Source organism: Rhinatrema bivittatum, chromosome 8 (genome assembly GCF_901001135.1).
Source record: "Rhinatrema bivittatum chromosome 8, aRhiBiv1.1, whole genome shotgun sequence".
Classification (NCBI taxonomy): Eukaryota; Metazoa; Chordata; class Amphibia; order Gymnophiona; family Rhinatrematidae; genus Rhinatrema; species Rhinatrema bivittatum.
In genome coordinates this window covers 232,421,620-232,448,644 of record NC_042622.1, presented here as the reverse complement: position 1 = coordinate 232,448,644, position 27,025 = coordinate 232,421,620, and the positions used below count along the sequence as shown (strand labels likewise).

At 49.1% G+C, this 27,025-nt stretch overlaps 1 protein-coding gene across 9 annotated transcripts in view; it reads right to left on the bottom strand.

Annotated features, from left to right (window-relative positions):
• Positions 1-27,025, bottom strand: part of NFIC (nuclear factor I C) — a 199,224-nt gene that overhangs the window by 85,446 nt on the left and 86,753 nt on the right. The window lies entirely within an intron of this gene.

Genomic DNA, 27,025 nt, shown 5'->3' with positions numbered 1-27,025 from the left:
ATAATTTTGAAAGCAATTAACCTGAGGAATTAATAAGCATCAACCCTGGTAAATTCCCCATATCGAAATCGGGCTTTTCTTTTCTCTCTCGCCATGGCGAAAAGGGCCGGGGCCTGGAGCCAGGGGAGGTAATGTCCGAGCAGAGATTTCCTTTTGAAATCAGAGGGGAAAGCACGTGCGTACTTTGGCCTCCGCTAGCCCCAAAGCTTCCAAAGGAAACTGTGGAGATTTTCCTTGAAAAACGAGCTTTGCCAATGTTCTGTTACCAAGTGCTTTGCACCCATGGACTTGCAAGCCCTCCGTGGGATTTTAAAATTGCCTCCCAGTGAAACAGCAGCCCACATCCCAGCCAAGCTAGTCAGCTCCTGTCAATACTGAGCCCAGGACCGAAGGATAATGAAAAAAAAAATCATTTCTGTGTGAGGGGGATGAAATCTGTGAACATTTAAAATCCATTCCTGCCCCCCCCCCCAAATAAGTATTAAGTAACTGGCTGTTTGTTTCCCTTTAATTTCTCGTTTATAAACTTGTCCTTCCTCCGACTCCTACCCACCACCCCCATCCCTACACTTCAAGTTTGGTGGAATTACACAGAAAATGTATGGATGCCTCACTTTGCCTCCCCCTCCCCAAAAAATAATATTCAAAGAATTAGGGGAGGAAACCTGGGAGAGTTTCTGAAATACGGGGCATAGTGTGGATGAGAGGAGAAGAGAACACCACTAGCAAACTGGAAGCAGAAGACGGACAGAAACTTTCTTCCCCTATGCTAAAAAACTTAAGTCCAGAGACCATGGGAAAGAGAAGCTGCCAGGATCATGGTTCCCATGGTAACAGAAAAAACATTTTTTTTTGGGTCTGTCTTATATAATATAATTTGCAGAGCTAATGGACATCCTCTGTGGTCCCTCTGTAGCAAGCAGAGTTCATGTTACCAGGCTGCTGTGTGATAAATGAGTATCAGGGCCAGAGGGGCCGCCCTCACCCCACAGCCGCCTGCCGCTGCTAATGGAAGACACCACTAGCGCTCTTAAACAGGCGCGGCTTACGAGCTGATGCTGCAGAGCACAAGGGCACCCGAAGCTGGTTTTGCCATCTTTGTCTCTCAGAGTGGGTGAGGCAGAGAGAGACCTAATCCAACCCCCCACTCTGCACAGCAGTGCTGGGAAGCACAAAGCACCGACGATCCTCATCCATTCTACAATAATCCCTCCTCTTCTCACACTACACAGCACAGATGACCCTCATCCATTCTACAATAATCCCTCCTCTTCTCACACTACACAGCACTGACGATCCTCATCCATTCTACAATAATCCCTCCTCTTCTCACACTACATAGCACCAATGATCCTCATCCATTCTACAATAATCTCTCTTCTCTCTCACTACACAGCACCGATGATCCTCATCCATTCTACAATAATCCCTCCTTTTCTCTCACACTACACAGCACCAATGGTCCTCATCCATTCTACAATAATCCCTCCTTGCCCACATTATTCAGCAGCATACAGCACCGATGATCTTCAAGTCTTGCACAATAATCCCTCCTCCTCACAGAGCATCACATTCATTCCACACTCCCTCCTTTCACTACGTTCTCTGTGTGATTTTATTTTTTCACCAAGAAGTGTCAGAGGACAGAGGCCCTGGGTGCTAGATCCAGACCTCCTCCTGGGTGCGATATTGTGGGACAGCCTTTGCAGTTGGTGCTCCTATAGGAGAGCGGGGCCCAGGTCTGGGGAGGCTGGAGAGACAGCTTTCTCAGCCCTTGGGGTGAAGGAGGGTAGGAGGCCCAGTCACTGTGCACTGGTGATACCAAGAGGCCGGATTGAGAGCCCGCGGCTGCAGGATACCTGAGGGAGTCCTGGTGCTTGGGGGAAGAACGCCACCACCATGATGGGACCAAAGTAAGCTGGGAGGGGGGGGGGGGATTTAAAATACAGGGGGAAATCCCCTGGTAGTTGCACAGGAAGGCTTATGGTGCAAGATCTCAGTGCTGCTTCTGAATGAGCTGGCAACCCAAAGGAGCAAACCTCCTGTTGCCCTCCTCAGAGAAGAACGGTGCACATGCAGTGCAAGGAGGTCAGACATCCAGACTCTCAGGGATGATTTAGTAAATGCAAGCTCTTCCGAAAGCTCCATGGTCAGGCGCAGTGATGCCGAACCCCTGAACTCTGGCCAGGGTCAGCGAGACAGCCTTTCTACCCTCTCTTTTCACCGGGGTGAAGTGAGTCTCATCCAGAGACGCAGGCGGCTCTGACTCTGCATCCTAAACCTCAGCTGAAACCCATCTGTCAGGCCTCTGTACATCTTTCCCAGTCACCCAGAAAGCAGACAGCTAAAAATCTGGTTCTCGGGACAGAGGAGGGAGGAACAAGCTCCCGTAGTCTGGGTCTGCTCTGCAGTGAAAAGCAATCCCTCCACGGACCACTAGGGGGACCTGCTAATCTGTGAGCCAACGGCAGTCTGCAGCAAACATGAAATCAATGCATTTTCTTTCTCCTTCTCTTTTGGGTTGTCTGGCTCAGCCTAACACCAGAATTTAAGTCACGGTAGAGCCTGATGTGCTAAGCATTTTCACCACAGACACAAAATTGGCCCTGATCTTCCTTGCACCCTGTGCACTGTTCTCTCTCTCCAAACTCACCTTGGCTCACTATAATTGTTCAGAATCCTCCTTCCTCACCATCCCAGTTACTCTCTCTTTCCCTCCCATGGCCCCTTCTCTCCATGTGGACAGGAGAAGCAACAGCTAAGGCTGCTATTTCCCTTTCAGTCAATACGTACTGGAGAAACCTACTGGCTCTTACTCTGCTGTGTTAGTACAAAACATGGCACAGAAACTTCTAACCATGAACTGCATTGAGTTTTGGGGAGATCTCTGCCTGTGCACTTCGCAGACATGTGGAACTGAAGCTGAGGGGATTCCAGACAAAGTGTATGCTCCTAACCCTTCCACTGCTGACTAACCTTGCAATCCAGTTACTGCAGCTGCAAGGTGCAAAATTCCCAGGCAAAGTTTTGGTAGAAAAGACCTGCCAACTTGTCTCTAGAAGAGTTTGTGTGTGTGTACGAGGGAGCAGTGGGGTAACCCCTTCTCTCCCTTTTCACCCACCTACCCGCGCTCTCTCTGTTCACCCTGTATTACCCTCACAGTGCCCTAGTCTGCACCAGCACTTTCACCCCAAGGCTGAACTGCACCCTCTCCCCGTCTTCACCCTCCACTGGTGCCACAACCACGCTTGAGCTGCGCTGGTTACCTACGGGCCCCCCCCCCCCCCCTCCATCCATCCATTCCCCTCTCTCATGCCTGCTTCACCGCCCGCCCTGTCCCCCAGCCCTGCTCGCCCCTCGCTTCTTTCTAAAAATAATCACGCTCCTCCTCCCCGTCGGCAGACGCTGAGCTCAGCGATACTGCTTTCTAGCGCATCCTAGATTAGATTCACAGATCTGCTCTCCCCAGATTCGACATTGCAGACACAGTGCTGGGCCTTCCCCTCCTCCTACCATTCCACCAAAGAATAGGAAAACCAGACGCACTTGATTTTGGGAGGAGGGAGACCAGGGTTTCTGAGTTCTATTATTATTTTTTTTTTTTTAGCAAATACTAACCAATTGGATAGTGGTAGACATGTCTGTAAGGGGGGATAAGGGAAGAAGCAGATGGTCCTTCCCCTCATCTAAAGAGAACCACAAAATCTTAGCTCACCTGTGGGTTATCGTCTCTGCACCGATCATTGCTTAGCTGCTTTTCAAGTACTACGTCCCCCAACGCCCCCGTTAACTCACTTTGAAGAAAAGAGGTGACAGCCAAAGTAATGGCTTGCATGTGAAGGCGATAGGGTCACCGACACAAAGGAATAGGCCAGTGCTCAGATGCAGGGGCTGGGGGAGGGAGAAATCGGGGCAAGTGACCAGGCCTCACACCCCTTCCCTGGGTAGCCCTTCTCCCTGCAACTGGCTGCAGGGTTCAGTCAAAACCAGGTGCTCACCCAGGACACCACGTTTGGGTGGGGAGGGCAGCAAAGGTCCCAGGTGCTGCCTATCCACTTTTAAGGCACAGCATCCAAAGAGAGAAGGGAATGGATACTGGGTAGATGTGGAAGTGGGGTGGGGGAGATATAGAGAGGATGCTGGGCAGGGAGGGAGCAGACACAAGAGTGTTGGGCACTGCAAAAGAGGGCAGATAGATTCGGGGGATGCTGGCGTGCTGAGCAGGGAGCGAGAGGGAGAAAGAGGAGAGACGCTGGGGCACCGAGGGCAGGGGGCAAAGGGGAGGCAGAACTTGGCAGAAGGCGAGAGAGGTGGATGCCGAGCAGGGCAGGAGAGGGGAGGTGCTACACCAGAGCTGCCACAGCTAGGCAGGTGGGAACGAAGGATGGCTCGAGATTGGCCCTGGTCTCAGCACAATTTCCACCCCCACCCCCCTTTCTCATCTTCTCTCCTGCTGGTAAGGGGCACAATAGCAGTGCTTTTATCTGCTGTACCTCCTCTGCCACCATCATGGCATGGGCTAAGCACCAAATGGGGGAAGGAGGTTGAAAGACAGAGAGGCACTCCTAGTGCTTTTCTCAGATTTAGATTCAGGAAAGTTTGTCATGACAAAAGTTGTACATGCGTTGCCAAAGTAATACATAAAGCAGTTAAAAGAAGAAAAGAAAAAGAAATAAAAATACATAATAGTGCTAATAATAGTAATCAAAATTACAGGGTACAGAATGGCTAATTGCATGGACAATTACCAGGTTCTGGTGCTGTTCTGTGTTATCCTTAGTCACGGCACATAGGGTTGAGTTGCTACTACCCTAAAAACTTGCTGGGCAAACCAAGCGGACCATTTGGTCTTTATCTGCTGTCATTCACTGTGTTACTATATTACTGTGAGACTAGAGCAGACAGAATAAAGCAGAGAAGAGCTAACTCTGCTCCCTAATTCAGACCCTCCCCTCCTCTCATTTTCTAGGCACGGATACAAAAGAGAAGAGAAGACAAAAAGGTGCTGCTATTAATTACTGTCAAGTACCGGCGGGGAAAAAAAAATACTTTGGGAAGAGACTAATCCAGTCCTGGTTTTACTCTACTACATGCATGGACCTGAAGCATTGATTGACTAAGGAAAGTTGGAACTACAAGTTCGTGCATGCAACAGGGTAAAGCCAGGTCTGGATCAGCCTCACCCTTATGACATGGAGCCAGGGATGCTGGCTGTGCTGCCTGAAATCACAGTAATGGAAGCGTTATCTTTCAGCAGTAACCTGGCCTACGGCAGCCAGAATAAAATATGTTCTGTGTCCCAGACTCACAACAGACAGGGCCCCATCACCAGAGCACTTGAGCCAACAGCTATGTTTATTTGGGAAAACAGGGGTTGCCAACTCAGCCGAACAGACTGATCCAATCCTGGGCTTGTCTTAATACATGCCTGGAGTTACACTTCTGATTTTCCCATTGATTTTTGTTATGAAAATTTAAAACAAATCCATGCATGCAATGGGTCAAAATCAGGACTGGATCAGCCTATTCGCTTGACCTGGTTTAAGTTGGCAACCCTATCAGGAAGTAGAGGAATTGGGGGGGGGGGGGGGGGGGAAGAAAATACTGAAAAATGTCAGTTATTAGCAATAATCACCCCTCAGGTAAGTGAATTCTTTGATATAACACAAAGTGATGGGTTACATAAATATAACTACTATGTGGACTGATAGTGCTGACAGTCTTCCAGCCACTAGAGGGCGCTCATCATTTACTACTAACCTAGTCCAGGCCTCCAACCATAAAAGGAAGTGTCTACATTATGGCAGAGGTGAAGTAATAACCATTCTCTTCTCTAACTGGATAGAGAGGACTCCTTTCAAATCCCCTCCATGAACTCTGATCCCATGCCTCACCCTCACTGTTGACAAATGACACCATGTTTTAAACATCCATATTTGCAGGTTGCTCACAGAATACATCAGAATTTCATGGGCTTCCACAGTCATTACCATATACATTAGAAAACCTCCAGAACATATTAATTACATTCCTTCACCTCCATCTCCTTTTCCCACACAATTACTTTTCCTTGGACCCAACCGTAAGAGTTAGTTGGAACCTTCACATCCCTTTTCACCTGTACCTCAATCCCAACCACATTTAAGGAACAGGGTTTACTTGTTAGCCTACCCATATCCAAAAGGGACATAATTCAGTTCCCATTTGCATGATCTAGTCGCACTCCTCTGGTCTTCAAGCCCTCATTTGAAGTCCACACCATCTTCTTCCCGATGCACGTCTCCTGGACTACTGCACTCCAACCCGCCGGGGCACTGCGCACCTCAGACTCACCCCTGCTCTTGCACTCCTGACTCACTTCCTCAGGAGGAGGAAGAAACCTCTTCTTCATGACCTCAGGCCTCTCCCCTTGAGGGGAAGAGCCCCTACAGGGTCCCACTCCTAGGTTGATTATTCCAGCCGGTCACATATCTGGAGCTCCCTATTACCCACCCTTTCATGAAGGGCAGGGGCAGACTTCACACTTTTTGACCCTCCCACCATACACGAATCGCCCAATCAGAAAACCCCCAACTGATAAGGGAACACGCACACTGTTTCCCCCATCATCACAACACCACGTAAGATACAACGATCACCCCTCTAAAAATGCCACCCGGTGCTTATTTAGCATTAGTACAACAAAACCCTATTAAACATCTTCCCCTAACATGTCAACATGATAATAGCAGGGTCCCCCCCCACCCAGCTGTCTTGTGTGACTAGAACCTCCAAAGAGTCAGTTTTGAGGGGTCTCCCTACACTAACACTGCATACCTATGCATCTCCATTTAGAAACTGGGAGGGCCTCAGATGCAAGGGGACGAAAGCATCCGACTGGTTGGATTAATGTCTTCCTTCTCACTGATGTCTCTCTGCCCTAGGGAAGAGGCCGTGCCAGGTTTTTGGCTTTTGCCCCCACTGCGGCGAGTGTCCACAGGTCCAGTCCTGGTTTTGCCCCACTGCATGCATGGATTTGCAGTTCCTGCTTTTCTTAAGGAAATCAAAAAAGTGTAAGTTCTTGCACGCAGTGGTAAAACCAGACCTGAATAAAATGGGAACTAGCTGGCAACCCTACCCTCTGCGGAGCTATAAATCCACAGTGAAAAAGGAGGCTGTTTCTTAGGACAAACAAGATGTCATCTGGTAAAATAATCAGTCCGAGGTCAGCAGATTAAACAGTATTATCAGACCTTAGGATTTTTTTTTTATTTCTGGGACTGCGCTACCAATTGCTCCTTTACTTTGGCACTGTACAGCTGGCATCCCCAGTAAATATTGTTGTTGGGCACTGGAAAATCGTCACCCTTTAACTTGTCTGTTTCTGCATTTCAATGCAGCATTTTAAACGAAGGGGTCAAAAACCGAATGGCCGTGCTGAGCCAAGTCCTGGGCTTTCTCCTCTTTGTACCCCTAGGTCCGTAGCTCCGGCTTCTCCTGAGGAAGTCGGGACTATATTTACAAGGGCTGATTCGGTCTGGCCAGTTGCCACGGAGCCAGTTGGTCACCCGGAGGTTTACGTCAAAGTGCTCCATGGCAGGTGCACGGCGTCATACGCACACCGGCACTAAGAATTTTCAGGCCCCAGGTTCCTCTCCCCTCCTCGTCTTACTCTTCCTGTCCATCCTACGTGCCCTCGGGTTCTGCTAAGCACAGCCATGGACAGGGCTTCCGACTCCCCTTCTGGATTTTGCACTGCAGGCAACACCAGAGCAGTCCCACTCCAAGGGATCGCTCCTCTTTCACTCTGCATGAACAAAAAAAAAAAAAACCCGAAAGCATTTACCAGAACAAGTTAAAGCCCGTCAGAAGGGCATTAAACGTGGAAACCGTTTTACCGCACCGCTTATAGGAAAAGTATCTGGAGGAACTCTTTTCTTTCTTTTTTTTTTTCCTCCTGGCAGATTCCAGTACAGTGGGAATTATTTCGGCGCAGGAGACCACCACCGTTTCAGTGGGGCCTTGGCAATGAAGAGGGAGAAGGGGAGGGGGAGGGGAGGGGTTCAAAGCACCCCCAGTCCGGCTTCCAGCCCCCCCACCTTTCTCAAATCTGCACACAGCCATTAGAGCAAAGCAGTCAATTTGTATTTATTTATTTTACTATCATTTTTTTCTCTTATATTAACCGTGTTCCTGGATGTCTGGGCCCCAATTTCCCGCGACATCACCTTCTGCCTGACAGTTGTGCTGGTGTGGCGCCAGCCTAACTTTTAAACCCTTCCAAAATGTCTTCTTTTTTTTTTTTTTAATTTAATCCCTTCCCCCCCCCCCCCCCCTCCTGTTTGTTTGACCTTTGGTGCTTCAGTAGTCTGCTGCTTGGCTGATACTTTGAGAGGCTGTAACACTTCAAACACCATGAGCGTGTTATAAAAGCAAAAAAAAAAATCTCAGCTTCCAGCCTCCATTTTTTTTTTTTTTTTTTTTTTTTTTTTTTAAATCGCACCCACTCCTCTCTTCCCCAACACACATATTACTCCCTTGGGGAAATGGTCATCACCCCTGTTTGGTAATTTGAACACCTAAAACTCAATAAATATCTTTTTTTGATTGTCTACGTCTTTGTGAGGCAAACTGAATTCAAGTGGGAAAACCTAATATATTGTTTAAAAGTGTGTGTGGAGAGGGAAGCGTAAGTAGATGGCACAAGTCCACATTTTTTGGGCTTGCTAGGGGACCCTGCTCCGGGATGGAGGCGCGTTGGGGAAAATTTTAAAGGGAACTTAACCTGGATGACATCACCAGGGAGGCAGTTCCCTGCAGCCATTTTCTCATTCCCTTCTCCCGGTGTATTCCCCTCCTGTTTGTCGGCCATTTTGTGCTCACTCTGGAGTACACAGGACTCACTATTCGGTCTCTCTCTTTCCAGAAGGTGAGGAGTTGGGGGGGGGGGGGGGGAGGAGAGAGGGAGGTTTCACCTGGTTCCCAAAACAGGCCCGATGGCACATGGGTTTTGGCTTCAGGTCTGCCCGTTGCTTTACCTCTCTCCTTGTCACGCCCCGTTTGCCTGCAAGTGTTAATCACCGTCTCTGCCCCGGTGCCAACTCCCATTGGTATTATACAGCTGCTGGCAGCCTTGGTGTACTGGGTGCGCCAAACCTTTCTGGAATGATAATTGTTGGCAAAAAAAAAACAAAAACGAAACTACTAATACATTTTGAAAAAGCCAAAAAAAAGCCAAAATAAAATCAAACCGGGGAGAGGAAGACGATTGTAAAAATAAACAGAAGCCAGAAAAATAAGTAAAATTCAACTTTCAAGTTGCTGTGCAGAACCCAAAGGGAAAAAAAAAAAAATATGAAAAGCACAAAGGGGGTGGGTGATGGAAAGAGAAAAATGAAGTTAAAATGAATTGCAAAAGGAGTGTACTTTATAAATAACTTTGTTTACTTTTTAAATCGAGCTCTTGGCTGCTAGCGGCGTGTTTGAGACCTTTTCTTGGCAGCCATGTTAAGCTCAAGAGGCAAAAAGGAAAGGGAAAAAAAAAACCCGAGATAAAAAACCCCTTCTTTTCCTCTTGGCGGCCATTTTAGGAATTGTGTTTGGAGAGGGAGTTTAAAGAGGTGATCTGCCGCCTGATGCCAGAGAGATCCAGTGCCAGGGCGAGGGCTGGAGGGGGGAGAGCGCGGGGGGGTTAGACTTTCCTTACGCTGTTTTATTTTATTGCCCTGTGTCTCAGCTCCCTGGCAGCGATGGCTGTTTGGAGATGATACAAGACACAACTGACAGAGAGCCAAGAGAGCGCGAGCGAGAGAGAGAGAGAGAGGTCTGGGCTAAGGGGAAGAGAGAGGAAAACGGAACGTGTCAACTGGAGAAACGTGCAGTTTAAAACAAGAAAAAAAAAAGCAGAGACCTGGCACACCCACATAAGCTTGTCCCGTCTGGGAGTCTGAGACCCACTCCCCATGCCCACGGATGCCCTATTGTCCAAGCTCTGCCATTTTCCACACAGATAGCCTAAACTTCGCAGGAGTCTCCTGCATTTTCCGCACCTGCTTCTGGACGAAGCACAATTTGTAATTACAAGCAAAATAGCTCTTCAAATTCTTGGAGGATACCTGACACACAAGACAATCCTTTCCTGGGATTCCTGACAAGAGATTTCTCTTACAAGGACTCTCGCCTCTTTCCAGGCGCCAGGAGAAAGTAAGGACTGTTGTCATAGGCGCCAACCTTTCAAAAATGATTGGGGGGGGGGCGATAAATTCAATACAAAGTACCCCTCCCTGGATGCAGTGAAGGAGTTTGCTCATATTTGGGGTGCTCAAGCACCAAACGAGCTGGCAGCTATGACCAATGCTCTGGTGTCAGTAGGTGGGACCACACACTTCCAGGATGTCCGGTTGCTCTGCAGGGGCTAGGGCAAGGTCCAGCATCTTGTCTGCTGGGTGGAAGGGATGGGTGCTCAGATGCCTGTTATTTGCTGGAGAGCAACTCTGTGTCCAGCTGTTAAAGTGAGGGGATGGTCCCGTGATGGATGGATCCCCTCGTTGGGAGGCAGAGAAGTGAAAGATGATCCACCATACTGGACTCGAACTAGTTCTCATAAATTCTGAGAAGGTAACGCCTACAGCTGCTCCTCTCCCCACAGCCCACCTTCCCCCAGCCAGGGCTCCTGCCCCAAAGACGGTCATACGCCCGCGACCTCGGGCTCTCTGGTCCGGAGCCTGCTTCTGGAGCGAGCTCGTATGCCAAGTGTGCAGGGAAATCTCTCCTCCCTCCCTGCCCCTGGCACCCTCCACCTGCCCGTGCAAACGTGGTTCTACTCCACTCCTGCTTCACTGCAGAATCCCAAACGATGCAAGGCTGGAAGAGGCCACGGGACCCAAAGACAGCCCCTTCTGTTCCACAGGCTGAGGAGAGAACATGAAGGGCAAGAAACCTAGGAGGAGGTCGGCCAAAGAGACTTTACCGCTTCTGCTGGTATTTCATGCGACCACAAAGCTGTCCAGCTTCTCTTGAACAGAGACAAATTAGGCCCGACGCAGCTGAACATGTGGTAAGAGCTGTGCTATAAAATATCAGGTTTGGCCTCAAATCATATCTCTCTTTTTTTTTTTCCATATGAATCTTTAAGCAATTACAGCTTTCATTCATTTCTGCTACGTGCACAACTTAGCTGGCGGCCAAGAATTTTTCAGTCATCCCAACTTTGCTTCCAGAGCAGCCGAGCAGAGTCTTCCTGTTGTGTGCACAAAAATCTACAGAACCGCCCCCAGGGATCCCGGTTCAGTGGCGAGGGATTATCCCACCGGGCTGCTGAAACGCCTTGCGCTTCTTCATGAGGGGGGGGGGGGGGGGGGGGGGGGAACCTAACCGCTGCCGGCCAGCTGTGCGCACCTTCGTCACCCATGCATCTGTCTAGGAAACCTATGGCCATGGCAGCCCAACCGTGTGCTGGAAGCCACATCCTCAACGAAACCGAAACCCAGGCCTAACTGAACCCACCCTTCAGCACCTTGGCCGATGCGGCAACCTTAGCTATGGGAATCTGTGGGTGCTGCATCCCCATGATATGTAAAATACACGTTTCCAACGCTGGTAACACCCCCCCGGGGAGCCGGGTGAATTTAACAGGGAGGGGACCCTGACTTTTAGTTTCTATTTTGTTTTTCCCGGGAATCTCTCTGTGTTTATGAGAACGAATACATATGGGGAGGAAATTGAGGAGAAGGGGGGGGGGGGGTTCATTTGTCCCCCCCCCCCCCACACTGATTTTCTCCTATTTTTATCTGTTACCAGAAACGCTGAGAAAATCCTGGGAAAAAAATAGAATAGAAACTAAAAATGAATGTCTCTATCGATAGGATAAGGTAGCTGGATAGTGCCAGGAGGGCTATAAAAAGCAGAACCACAAGTCCCTGCATGCAACATGGTGAAAACCAGGACTGGATCAGCTTCCTTCCTTGGGTATAGCCACTTGCTCCTTGACCTTTATTTCTACACATCCACCTGGACTGAAAGGGGCAAACTCACAGGACTTTATTCCAGGAGGCACTGAAAGATAGACCTGTGTCTTGTCTTTGGTTGTTTTTTTTTTTCTTCCTTAGGCCCTATCAATTCCTGAGGCCAATATGAGAGAAAAAGAGCTAATCTCCCGTTCATTAGTGACTATAAAGTCTTTCTAACGCTGCTCTGTGCATCCGCTTTTGCCTCCCTCCCCAAATAAACTTCTGAAAAACGCAAGGAGGAACTGAGCATCTCAAGAGGCCTGGGGGCACCCAGCAGGCAGTGGGACACAAGGGGAAGCGGGAGAAAATGCCAAAACTTGCTTTTCGGTTCTTCTCGGTCCCTCCATCCACCCACATCGCTTTTTTAAGTGGGTGGGGGGGATTTTTTTTTTTTTTTTTAAAGCTGTGTGTAAAAGAAAATATGGCCCAGCAGCTCCTAAGCAGTGCTCTGGGCCCAGGCTGCGCTGCCTCCGCAGGATGTAGTCCATCTACACTATTACTGGCCCAGTCATGAGTAACTTCTGCCATGTAGGAAAGAAAGGGAGGAGAGTGCCGGGCTGCCTTCGGTTCTGTAGCTTTACTAAATTAAGTCCAGGGTGCTTTATGCAAAGCCTGGCCTGGCCCGGCCACGGGGGTTTGCAGGATGGACTAAACGTGGGGCGAGGCCAGGCTGCTCACATGGAGAAACCCTTTCCCGCTGCCGGAGGGGCTTCCCCGATTCCGCAGCTCGCTCTCTCTCTCTCTCTCCCCCACACTCCCCTTTCTCTGAGAGCCTGAGTGGGAAAATCACTGCATGCCTGGGAGGCAGGAGGGCAAGCCGAGAGCTCCGGAAAAATGAAAATGTGTGTGTAAGAGAAAAAGAAACGGAAGATGGATGAAGGCGCATGGGAGAGGTGGGACTTTTGTGTTGGTGTTGGGGGCTGCCTTGTTTTAACAGGTGCAAACCGTGGAAACTTCAGTCTCAGCTCCAGATTATCAGGGACAGGTCTTTGCTTCTTCCCGCCTGCCTCTATCTCAGCAAACTCCATTCCTCTTCCCGCCCGCCTCCTCCTCTTTCTTAAGCCCCAGGTCTTGCTTTCCTTCCATCTGCATTTCACTCAGCTCCTTCCTTCACTCCCCTTCCTTCCTCTCCCACCTACATCCCTCTAAGCTCTACTCCTCCTCTCTTTCTTTCCTGTTCTCTCCCGTGTTGGCATCCCTCTAACCTCTGCTCCTCCCCTTTCTATTTCACTCTCTCCTTCCCTTGCCTGAATCTAAGTTTCAATCCTTCATTCTCTCTCTCTCTCTCCCAAATTCCACTCCACCACTTCCTACTCCGCGTCTCCCTTCTTTCTCTCCCCCCTCTCTCTCATTAGCACATGCTTAAGGTGCCCCATGTTGTTTCGTTTTGCTCTCCTCCCAAGGCTGGCCAGAGATGAAACTGGAGAGTAGATGCAGATTGTGTAAGAGTTGATTATATAATCTCTTGACGAGACACAGTGTTCTGGTCCTAGGGCCTGGCTGGAGCTGTGTGCATCAGCTGCTGAAGGCTTTGCAGGGGAGAGGAAGACTGCATCTCTGCAGAGGGGATTCCCAAAGATGGACCCGGCCGTATGGGGAACTGGTAAATAAATGAGATGGAAGGTGCACGCGTGCACCCGTGCCTCTCTGCCACGATCTGGTCACCAGCTGGGGATGGACTGCAGACCATGAGATGCTGGGAGGGAGGGAGGGAGGGGCCTCAATCTCAGTTTGCCTTTCAGGATCCCAAGCAAGATGGGGGACAAGCTGGAATTATTTCTCCAAGTTCACAGTCTTTAAGGGTTCATACAAAGCAGCAGTGACACTCCTAAGAAAACCAAGGGCCCCATACTGAGCCGCTATCTGGCTGCCTAAGGTACTCAATAAACTTATCCGGCTATCTTGTCCGATATATTCAGTAGCGCGGCCACGCTGTTGAATACGTGCAAAGTTAGCCGGATAAGTTTCTCTTGCTAGGTTAGCGGGACAGGCAGTTCTGTCCTGGAATGCCCCTGTCCTGCCCCTCACTTAATCTTTTTAGCAGGATAAAAAGTTAGCCAGCCAAGTGGCAGCTGCAGACTGCAGCCGGATAATCAAATGGCAGCATTTAACCGGCTATGTATACATTTAGATAGCCAAATGACACTGGACATCAGGCCCCTAGGCCTTGCCATGGAAAGAGGATGAGCTGCACCACATAAGGAAGCAGAAGGCGGCAGTCCAGACTTCTAGAAACCTGGAAGCCAAGGAAATGGAGGCAGATCCTTAGGACTCTTATCCTACAGCACCTAACTGGTGACCAGTGGCAATAGAAGAGGGAGACCAAGAGCTCATTAGGCATTGTTCTCATTCCAAATAAAATATACATACATACTGTATATAAATAATAAATATATATACACACACTCACTTTATCTGGGAATACACATAACAGTGAAAATGGTGACATGTCAATGCTCTGTGGTGGTAATTTTGCATTGGATGCTTTTTGTCATGTTTGGGCTACGCATGGTGGCGTATCTTCACTTGTTATACATTCAATAAAATTTAAATTAAAAAGAAAAACAAATGCAGAGCGTGCGATTCTCCTTGCTTATTGCAGTAAGGGGGCCATTCTCCTGCAAGCAGTAAAATTGAATTTTTCCTGCAGACAACTTTGAACTTCTCTGAGATCTTCCACAGGGCCAACAGTCAGGTCCTAGTGGGAATTAGTTTTGAGATCCTCTTACAAGACTTCCCATGAACCCAGTCCTGGGCTCTGACCCACAGATTCAGAATCATTTGTCTGGGCTTTGGAGCAGCCATCAGGAAGACTCCCGAGTTCTAATCCCTGTTCTGTGTCTGACCATGGGCAAGACACTCTAGTTCCCATTGCTCCAGCATTTAATACTCCCACTGCCAAGACTAAGAACATCACTGCTCCTTAGCGCCCCGACTTCTGGCAATGCCTGCCAGTCTAACCGCATCACCCACCTCGGATGCGGCAGCACGGATTGCACCTCTCTAAAAGCCTCGATGATAAAGTGGCTTGGGGGAGTGGGCGTGATGTTTGTCTGAAACATGCATTATTATTTTCCCAGTAAATAGAAACCGTGGCAGTCGACGTGACAGCCAGAGATGGTGGCGTCTCTGCGGTGCAAGAGGCCTGCCCCAGCTGGGAGAGCTGGGGCAGGGACCACCTTGAAGGAAAGTGCAGATCTTGAGCAAAGGGTGGCCTGGAAATGCTGAGCGAGAAACTCCTAGTGTGCCCATTGCCTTTATGCTCTGCCACCCTGTGTGTGCCCACTGCACCTTGCATGCCTTGCCTCCTCTCCTGGCTGCGGCTCATTCTCCTTTCCTCCTCTTCATCTGTCCTCTGCACTCTCTTTTCCTCTTGAACTACCTCTCCCTGGGCTGTCTCTCTCTCTCTCCCACTCCATGCTTTTGCCTTCTTGCCCTACCGCCAGTGCTGTCTTGTGAGGAAGGCGATGCCAGATCACTCTCTGGTTACGGTAAAACTTGCCTGAGAGAAGCAAAAAGGCCCACCTGCCGGAGAGCCAGAGAGCATGGCTGTAATTAGCTCAACAGCAGGTCCTAGTAATACAGAAAAAAACAACAACAAATCAAAGGATATCCTTAGCCCTAAGTGTAGGATGTGGGAGAGCGGGCACTGTTATCACCGTTATGTAGGCTTTTCTTTTCTTTTAACCACTTTATGTATTACTCAGATAACACATGGTACAAGCTACCATCCCAATAAACTTCCCCGAATCTGAGAAGGAGGAAGGAGAAAAGAGGAATGGTAAGGGAAGGAAGGGGAAAAAGGGAGGTCGCAGGATATTCAGGGTGGGAGAGAAAATATTCAGAGGGCAAGACAAGAGTATTTGGATTTTCAGACAGCGTTTGATAAACTCTCCCAAGAGAGGCTTCTAAGAAAATGAAAAAGTCAATGTCCTTTTGTGACTTGAAAACTGCTTAAAAGACAGGAAACAGAGAGTAGGATTAAATGGTCAATTTTCACAGTGGAAAAGGGTAAACAGTGGAGTGCCACAGGGATCTGTACTTGGAGCGGTGCTTTTCAATATATTTATAAATGATCTGGAAAGGAATATGACGAGTGAGATAATCAAATTTGCGGATGATACAAAATTGTTCAGAGTAGTTAAATCACAAGCAGATTGTGATACATTACAGGAGGACCTTGCAAGACTGGAAGATTGGGCATCCAAATGGTAGATGAAATTTAATGTGGATAAGTGCAAGGTGATGCATATGCACAATACGAAATTGTCAGCTCATTTGTTGAGATCAAAATAGCAAACCAAATGTTAGGAATTATTAGGAAGGGAATGGTGAATAAAACGGAAAATGTCATAATGCCTCTGTATCGCTCCATGGTGAGACCGCACATTGAGTACTGTGTTCAATTCTGGCTGCCACATCTCCAAAAAGATATAGTTGCGATGGAGAAGGTACAGAGAAGGGCAACCAAAATTATAAAGGGGACAGAACAGCTCCCCTATGAGGAAAGGCTAAAGAGGTTAGGGCTATTCAGCTTGGAGAAGACATGGCGGGCGGGGGGGGGGGGGGGGATGATGGAGGTCTACAAAATCATGAGAGGACTAAAACAGATAAATGTGAATCTGTTGTTTACTCTTTCAGATAATAGAAGGACCAGGGGGCACTCCATGAAGTTAGCAAGTAGCACATTTAAAACAAATCAGAGAAACCTTTCCTTCACTCAATGCACACTTAAGCTCTGAGGGTGTGGTTAAAGTAGTTAGCTTAGCTGGGTTGAATAACGTTTTGGACAAGTTCCTGGAGGAGAAGCCCATATACTGCTATCAGTCAAGTTGACTTAGGGAATAGCCACTGCTATTACTGGCATCAGTAGCATGGGATCTACTTAGTGTTGGGTACTTGCCAGGTACTTGTATCCTGGATTGGTCACTGTTGAAAACAGGATGCTGGGCTCTCAGTCTGACCTAGTATGGCAACGTATGTTCTAATAGAGTAACAGTATTATACAGACATTTCTGTTTACATTTTTTTCACTTTGCAACACTTTGTATATTGTACTTCTCAGTCATTTCATGTCCAAGACATACCTACATTAAAAAAAATATGTATGGCACAGCAACCTCCACGGAGCAGGCTGTGCAGACAGGGAGCACACTCACATGGCCAAGAGAAGAACTAGGGAGGCAGCAGTCTCTTCCAAATGTTAAAAGTAAGGGAGAGAGGGGGTGAAGACACACACGAACCCCTCACGATGCTCAGTTATGTGGCTGCCAGAGCTCCTTTACTGCTGCTGCCCCCCAGCACTCGAAAGTCAGTCGTGCCTTGCTCAGCCTGGGGGATAAGACAGAGGCTTGAAGGACTGAAAGACTGGGAAGATGAGGCGGGTGCTGTTTGCATTGTGTGTGCTGCATAAAGCGAGTCCCCTGCTACCTGTGCCCTTCCTGCTGCAGCTTTGAAGAGGCATGCGATACACATGCTCTCAGAAAGGAGCTCCTGTCGCTTTAAGAGCCACCACTTGTGTTCCTTGCTGCTGGCCTGGATGGGAGAATCAGGTCTGAAGGCAGGCTGGTTGGGAAACGCTTTTCTTGTGGCTAAGAGGAAAGGGAAGTTACAAACTGTATAAAAAAAAAAAAAAAATCAAAAGAACAGTGACATTATGCATCTAATCATCATTTTTTTGGATAAGATCATTTGTTACATATGCAACAGTCGTGCCTCTGTTTGCAACTTCTAAAATGTAATAAAAATGTAATTCACCAACAAATATAGCCACATGGAAGACAATGGCAGAAAAAAGACCAACCGGCCCATCCGGTACGCGCAGCTTTTCCTGTCCACAGTGCCACGGGTATATCCCGGCCACCAGGATAAATTCTGTCTCTTCCTCCTTTGTCCTCCATACAGGATCCCCTAATTAGTCCATGTCCAGCACCCCCTTCCTTCCCCTGTCTAACCACAATGTAAACAGCTACCAGCGCTGTGGCTAAATTCATTTTTTTTTTTTTCTAAACGTGCCCCAGTCTGAGTCATACTGGTTTTATGCAACCAGTGCTGGCTGTGATACTTTTACCCCGAGTGGGAAATCCCGGTTGCGATGGACAAAAAAAAAAATATTACATGAGCAGCCTCGCATTCAAATGCTTGTGAGGGACGCGTGGCAGCAGCAGTGGAGGCTGAGCACAAACTACTACCTCTGTGTGAAAAATGCTCCCGCTGCTCTTTCCACCGCTGCTAACTGGATTGAAAAGCAGTTTTAAAAAGTGCATTGTTTAAGAGGTAATTCACTCACAAAAATCTGCTTGTTACATTTATTTATTTATTTATTTAAGGAGTCTTCTGTACCGCTATTAGTGAAGACATCATATCGGTTTACATTGAACCAAAGAGCGGAAAATTACCAAAAAAAACAGGGGAGAGGGGAGGGGGTACAATCGAACCAATAGAAAAGAGAGGAAGGCGCAAAGAGCAAAAAACAACAGGTGAACTTGAGAAACTTTGAGAACCAGTGCAATGGCAATTCAAGCATTGTAACATTTCAATGCATAAGGGGAGTGACTGAGGAGGGGCTGTTAAGGGGATTTGGGGGAAGGCTTGTTTGAAGAGCCAAGTCTTTAGTTGGGATCTGAATTTTATGACACATGGTTCTAGCCTGAGGTAGGTCGGGAGTGAGTGCCAATGCATGGGGCCAGCAATGGAGAGCGCCGATCCCTCGTGGATGTGAGGTGAGCTTTCTTTAATGAGGGCACGTGGCGGGTCCCTGTGTTAGAGGTCCTGGTAGGTCGGTTAGGGCATGTGAGGCGGAGGGGCTCGTCGAGCCAATTGGAGTAGTGTGTGTATATATGGCTTTGTGAATAATGGTAAGTGTTTTATAGAGGATACGAGATGGGATGGGGAGCCAGTGCAGGTCCTTAAGGATAGGGGAGATGTGATCATGTTTATGTGCGTTGGAGATAGTTCTGGCTACTGCGTTCTGCAGCATTTGGAGGGGTTTTATGGAAGAGTAGGGTAAGCCTAGGAAGAGGGAATTGCAGTAATCCATTTTGGACGCTAGTGTGGCCTGGATGGCAGTGCGGAAATCACCGGCATGGAGCAGCGGTTTCAGTTTTTTCATGATATTTAGTTTGTAGAATCCCTCTTTAAGGATGGCATTGATGTGTTTTTTGAGGTTCAATTGCTGGTCTATCTGAACCCCAAGGTTTCTAGCGCAGGGCTGAGCGTGAAAGGTCTTGCAGGCGGGGGTCATTTGCGAGTGAGGGTTTAATAGGTAGATGTTGGGAGATAAGGAGCAGTTCTGTTTTGGAAGTGTTTAAGGCTAGCTGGAGGTTGATGAGTAAAGTATTGATGGCTGCAAGACAACTTCCCCAGAATTCAAGGGCGTTAGATAGAGAGCCCTGAATAGGTATGATGATTTGCACGTCATCAGCATAAAGAAAGAATTTGAGGTTGAGTTCCGACAGGAGATGGCAAAGGGGGGTGAGGTAGATATTAAAGAGGGTCGAGGAAAGGGAAGAGCCCTGGGGACTCCCTGGGAGAGAGCGTAGTGGGAGGACTCAGCATTGCCTATCTTCACAGTGAATTGCCTATTATCGAGATGATGAATATGCAATTTGATATCTATCTAAGACTTGCTCATCTTAAATTAAACAGGAGCGCGTGCATCCCTCACACCTGGAACAGGCCCATCTGTGATAAGGGCCGAAAGCGAGAGGAGGAGAAACAGGCACAGAGGGAAAAAAGAGGAAGGAGATGGGAGGGTGAGGAAAATTAAGATGGGAGAGAAAGATATGTAAGGAGAAAGAGAGAGGTAAGAACGTGAGAAGTGCATCTGGGAGACGCTAGCAAAATGATAATCGAGACTACAAGTATGGAAACATGGAGGTCACAAGGAGTCATTTGAGAAAGACAGAGGACACACACAGCCCAGGCCTGTGAACACTCCACCCCAGAGCCAGCTCACCAGAAAAGGACACAACCTCACCCCCCCCCCCCCCCCCCCCAATTTCACTGGGACATGCAATCATCCTCGCAAGAGCATAAGAGCGAGCCATGCTGGGTCAGACCAAAGGTCCATCGAGCCCAGCATCCTATCTCTGACCGTGGCTAATCCAAGCCCCAAGTATCCAGCAGGATCCCCATGAAGAGATCCAGTCCCTCTTGCTTATAACCAGAGATGAGCAGCAGCTTTCCCAAGACTACCTGGCTAATTATGGACTCTTCCCGCAGGAGCTTGTTCAAACCCTTTGTGAACCTTACCTACGCTAACTGCTTTCACCACATCCTCTGGTAACAAATTTCATTGTTTAATTGTGTGCTGAACGATAAAATATTTCTCCAGTTTCAAGGCGTGACCCCTAGCACCATTTGGAAGGCTCAATAGCTGTTCTCTATTTACCCATCGCACCCAGTCATGATTTTGTAGACCTCCATCATAGTCTCCAGGCTGAAGAGCCCTAACCTGTTTAGCCACACCTCATAAGGGAGCCGCTCCAGACCTTTTATCATTTTGCTCTCCTTTCTCTGTATCTTTTCTAGTTTCGCTATAACCTTTTATTTTTCTTTTGAGATGTGCCAACCAGAAGTGCACAAATTAATCACGCTGCGCTTGCACCATAGACTGATAGAGAAATATCACGATATCTATTCCTTTTCTCATACTACTAAAATTCTGTTTACATTTTTGACCACTGCTGCACCCTGGACCGAGGGTTTCAAAGTGTTGTCCATAATGATTCCAAGATCCTAATCCTGGGTGGTGACATCTAATAGGGAGCCCATGTACCTAGAGTTTGCATTATTTGTTCCCTCCATGCTTCACTTATGAACTTGTCCACATTTGGATGCCCAGCTCCCCAGTCTCACAAGGTCCTCCTGTAATTCCTCACAATCGGCAGTGCTCCGACAACCGTGAACAATTTTGCATCACCTGTGAATCTGATCACCTCATTTATCGTTCCCTTTTCCAGATCATTTATAAATATATTGAAAAGCAGCGGTCCCAGTAAAAAGTCCTGGGGTAACCCTACTATTTACATCTCTCATTTGAGAAAAATGACCATTCAGTCCTATTCTTTGTTTCCCATTTTTTAGCCAATAGGATACTGTCTCTCATACCATGACTTTAATTTACTAATGAGCCTCTCATGAGGGATTTTGTCAAATATCTTTATGAAAATCCAGATAGACTACATCAGCTGACTCACCTTTGTCCACATGTTTATTAACCCCTTCAAAAAAATCAAACAAGACTTCCGTTTGCTAAATCCATGTTGGCTCTGCCCCATTAATCTGGTCTATCCAGATAGCCAGTAATTTTGTTTTTCAGAACAGCTTCTAGTATTGTGTCTAGTATCAACATCAAGCTCACTGGTCTGTAGTTTCCTGGATCACCCTGGAACCCTTTTTAAAAACAGGCTTGTGGCCTGCCAGACAAACCCAGATGCTAGCTGAGTTCTATCATCCCAGCCTAGTGCAGCCCAAACATTCAGCCTCCTAGGTCTTCTGCCTAGCCTGTCAGAAAGACCCAGCAACACGAGTGCTGGCCCCTGTAGCTATTATAACGTCTAGACAAGATCCCATAATCCAGCACCCAGCTTCTCTCCATCCTATATCTTCCCACCAAGCTCAGTAACAATCTAAATAGTAGCCTACGACCTACATCTGGCCTCCTAGGACTCCATGGCTTTGCTCTTCAGTACCTGGCTATCACCAACCTGGTGGCACTGTTGCGGCCTGGGAGCCGCGGTTCGAGAGTGGACCCTTGAGCCGAACCACCCTGGGTAGAGTAGCTCGGGAGGCGGAGCCACAAGCACAGGTCTTCGCCCGGGAACCAGGAACCCCCCAGGAGGAGCCCGTAGGGTCCTGGAGCCTTGGGACTTAGGAGACACGCAGGGGTCTTCACCCGGGAACTGGGAACCCCCCAGGAGGAGCCCGTAGGGTCCCAGTCCCTTGGGACTTCTGCACAGTGATAGTCTCTCTAGGAAGGCCCGGGCGAGGGTGAGCACAGAGTCCAGAAGCAAGAGCCTATAGGCCAGAGGGCACAGAGCAAGCGGAAGCAGGATCAGAGTCAGTAATGTCTTGACTGGAGCTTGCAGGGTGCAAGCTGGGAGCCAGCAGCGAGTAGGCCAGAGCCTGGCAGGAAGTAGAAGGTCTTGGGACCCAAGACAGTCTGGTAGTGGTTCCAGCCCAGACCTGCAGGAGGCACTGTCCGGAGGACAGGAGCGTAGCAGCTGCGGCAGAGAAGCTGAGGACTGAGGCAGGCGACAGGTAGCGGTTGAGTCAGGAACGAGCAGAGGTCGGTGGCTGGCGGCAGGCAGAAGCAGAGTCAGGAACGAGCAGAGGTCGGTGGCTGGCGGCAGGCAGAAGCAGAGTCAGGAACGAGCAGAGGTCGGTGGCTGGCGGCAGGCAGAAGCAGAGTCAGGAACGAGCAGAGGTCGGTGGCTGGCGGCAGGCAGAAGCAGAGTCAGGAACGAGCAGAGGTCGGTGGCTGGCGGCAGGCAGAAGCAGAGTCAGGAACGAGCAGAGGTCGGTGGCTGGCGGCAGGCAGAAGCAGAGTCAGGAACGAGCAGAGGTCGGTAGCTGAAGCGGAACAACGGAAGTGCAACTAAGAACTACACACTGTAGCGACCCTCGTTGCAAGGCAATGAGAGAAATGAGGAACGCCGGTTATATCGGGCTTGGGGCGGGGCGTGGCCAGCTCAGGCGGGGTCAGGCTTCCGGTGAGCGTACGTCCATAACGCGCGTCCCCGCGTGCGCGCGGGGCGGCAGCGAGACGGCCCAGCAATGGCGGACATCCTGAATCCTCAGCAGAGCCGCGGAGGCGGCGTTCCCGGCCTCGGAGGTGAGTCCTGAACACGGCTAGCAAGGGGGAAGCGGTAGAGACCGCAACAGGCACCGAACCAGCTGCTTCCTGATTTGATGATTAAGCTAATTCGGTCCAGTACCAAGGAGGAGGGAGGAAAGAGAGGGGATATAAAAGGCCATCATGGAAGCTCAGGCTGAAACCTTGCATTGGTAGTAATGGTTAGGCCTAGGCTGACTGACAGATTTCACATCATCTGGGCAGGTTGAGCCTGTATACATAGACCTGTGGTCCTGATTTTCTTGCGACAATACAAATCCATGTATGCAATGGGGGGCAAAACCCTGACTGACTCTGCCAATCCAGATGACATTGAGCCAGTTTGTCACCTTCGCCATGGCAATCCCCTGAAAGCAAATCTCCCACAATGTTTGCAAGAGACTGTAGGTGACCTTTTTATTCCCGCCTTCCCACCCAGTCTAATTACTGATGAATGCCACTTATGCTATAAACCATCCCTCCAAATCTTGGCTGGAACCATGGTCACAGATTGACATTTCTTCCTGCATTTCTAAGGTGGCTACATAGAGGTCTTTTAATGGATGGTGCTAAGGTCAATGGAGAATGCTTCAGGAAAGATCAGAACGGACTTCACCAATAAGTCTCAAAGAACAGAAGACAGAGCTGGCTACAGTGGAGGGAGGCTCTACACTATAGGAAAATTAATTAAAAGAGGAAGCAGAGAAGGGAGGTAAAAAAAAAAAAAAAAAAAAAAAAAAAAAGCCGGTAAAAGAAGGGAGAAAGGAGTGATGCTTGCTCTGCTGCTCCCAGAATCTCTTTCCTGTCCGGCCTGCTCCTCTCCTATGCCTGGGTGACCTCTGCTTCACTAATTGTGATGGGACTGGTTCAACATCACAAGACGACGGCGCTGGTTTGAGCAATGTGGTCGAACGTCAACATTTACCCCAATGTCACCCTCCGTCAACCATGGAAAAACAAGGGTCTCTTTCCGTGGCCCGTTCACGTATGACGAATATTTCTGCGCCACGCCGGGCAGCACACAGCCTGCCAGAGGCAACCGTCTTAAGGTGGTAGAAGAGGGGGCACGGATAATAAAAAACACACACGCAGAAATGGAGATGCAGAGGAAAGAAAGGGAGCGCGGCAGACTGAAAAGGAGAGATAGTAAGAGAGTTAGCAAGATAGAGAATGAGACATAAACGAGAGAGACTGAGCCGAAGAAAAGACAGACAGATATGGAGACAGCCGCAGAGAAGAAGAGACAGAGGAAGAAAGTGCAGAGAAAAAAAATACTCTGCGTGGGAACGGAGGAGGAAAACAGATTGTGAGACAGAAAATTATATAGAAAGAGGATAAAGCAGGAAAAAAAAGGAGGGAACACAAAGAATGCTGGGAGAAAGAAGAAGCAGGAGACAGGCCTCCCCCCAACCTCTGCGTAATATCTTTTTACAAGCACTAGCTCTCGCCCCAGCCCCCAGTCCCCAGTCTTTTGTGTTGACCACTATCTTCAAAACTTAAGGATCAAATGCACTAAGGGGCCAATATTCCAAAAAACTGAATTCCTAAATTTAGGAACCTAAGTTGGGGGCCTAGATTCACCCAAATGTAGGCCCTGCTGTTTATTTGCTAAGCACCTGAATTTCTCCACCCGAACTCTGCCTTTATAGCCATCCCAGCTTTTAGGAGCCTAAATCAGGAGCCCCGGGAAACTAGGATCCTAAAACTGGGCACTTAGCCCTACTCAATTTTCAAAAGGGCCAATTTAGGGGCCCTACCTCCCAAAGTGATACCTAAACCCCCTTAGAAAATTGGCCTTTAAGCTTTTTTTTTTCCAATCCATAAACACAAAATGGGGAAATCCTTTTAGTGCCAAGGCCCCCGAGACAGCCAAGAAAGGAAGGCTAAGAGAAATCTCTCTGAATGCAGAAGAAAACAAATCCCTTTCCCTCCCCAAACTTCTTCCTTGGCTGCGTTTTCAGATTTTTTTCTCCCCTTGCAATTTTTTTTGAGGGGGGGCAGGGGGCCTACGTCCCATATTTTGAGCTTGGCTTGAATGCAGCTCTTTCCTCTCTTCCTGCCTCCTTCCCCCCCCCCCCCCCCCATCCCCATCCTTCCAGTCTGAGAGAGAAAGCTGAGGAGGGATATGAGAGAGAGAGAGAGAAAAAAAGGCAAATTCAGGTCACTTTGGCAGCAACTGCAGCGTGAATATAAATATTATGTTCCCAAATTCCATACCGCTGAGTTACAGAGTGGGGCAAGGAAGGGGAGGAGGGGAGAGAGAGAAGCAGGCAGGGAGAGAGGGAAGGAGGGAAGAAAAAGTATGAGCGAGGGGGAGGAGGAGGGATAACTACCCCTGCTACTACCAAGCACAGGCGGAGCCAGACAGATACCCGCAGGAGACGGTCCCTGACCTGCGGAGCTTACTCAAGCAGCGGCTCGGAGAGGACAGGGTCCTCCTCACGCATGCGAGAGGCTCCTTCGCGCTACCACACAGTGCCCAATACCTGGGAAGGTCAATTACCTTAGCCAAATCGTTACTCAGCTGGCTAAAGAATTGCCCACCTCTGCTGGACTACAAGGCCCAGGCGCTGGCTTCCCCGGGTGCGTTATTCCTTTACGCGTGGTTAAAAAAAAAGCCAGATGTTCCAGATGTGCGTTTAGGGTGGGGGAGCTCTAAATGTACCCCCGGCTACCTTGCCCCTGCTTGGCCGCCCACACAAGCCTGGGAGCGCAAAGTAAGTGCAGTGATTTAGTGCACAGACCTTGTGGCTGCTGAAATTGCAAAGGGAGATAATATGGGTCGGTTTTTCCCTTTAAAAACAGGCCACGGTGCAGACGGGCTAAAAGTGCCCATGCACACGGCAAACAATGCGGGCCTGCTGAAAATCCCCCCTAAAGAATCCCACTCTCTGCTGCATGATTTCGGAGGGTTTAAGGTCTGACCGCGTCCTTCCCCGCTCCCGTGGGACCTTTGCTCAGTCAGTACTGGCTAAGGGGGAAGTACCTAGGACCAGTTCCCCCTCTGCAGGCAGATTACACCCAGGCACTGACAGGTCCAGCCTTGCTCCATCTCCGATCCCTCCTGGGAATTCAAAGCCCAGGGCAGTTCGACTCTAGACCTTGGTCTAGAGTCGAACTGCACACGGGAGTTTTGGCCGGCCCGCCAAAACTCCCGTGTGCCCGCAGCCGGACTGGACTGGGGCAAAGTTTGCCCCAGCATCCTGCATGCGGCAGGCTGGCCCGGCACAGGCTGCTGCAGCAGAAGAGGGACCCATGCAGTGTTGATGCTGCACGTGCGGAGGTGCTGGGGGGGGGTTCAAACCTTTGTGGGCAAGAGAGGAAGACGCCCGAGTAACAGGGGAAGCAAGATAGGAGAGGTAACGCGGGGAGGGGAGGGGGTGGAAGGAAGTGAAGGAGTGTGAGTGAGTGAGGGGGAGGGGATGAGGCGTGAGAAAGAGGGAGGAAGAAGAGATAGAGTGAGAGTGTATGGGGGTGTGACTGGAAGAGAGAGTGCACCACAAACACATCAGCCTGCCCAAATACCCCAGGGCCGGGGGCAAATGCAGATATTGAGGAAGGGAGGAGGCAGGTGGTAGGTTCACAGCAATGTGGCAGGCAAACTCCCTGCCCCCCACCCGTGCCTCCCCTATTTCAAATCACTGAAAGGGCCACCCTCCATGGGAAAGCACCTCGATGCCCCACCCACTTGCCAAAACATCAATGTCAGGAAATATTTCTTCACGGAGAGGGTGGTGGATGCCTGGAATGTCCTTCCGGAGGAGGTGGTGAAGACATAAACAGTGAAAGGTTTCAAAGGGGCATGGGATAAACACTGTGGATCCCTAAAGGCTTGAGGTTGGAAATGAAGAAAAGAGTGCATGGGGGTAACTCGCTGGTGTGGTGGTTACTGCCCTTAACCAATGAGCCTTCATACTAATGATGCAACTCCATCATTGCTCTCTGCTTCAACGGCAAGAGGTAACGGGGAATTGGACTCAAACAGCAACCAACAAGACTTTGACGGTCTGGGAAACTGATAAATATAGGGGGTGACTTGTATGGCGCAGCAGATACTACCATAAGCTTGCTGGGCAAACTGGATGGATGTTTGGTCCTTTTCTGCCATAATTTCTATGTTTCTATGTTTCTCGGTGATTTGAAATGTCACCTGTGGCCCTTTGTGTAAAAGGTTTGGGGATCCCTGCTCTAGGCAGATCCC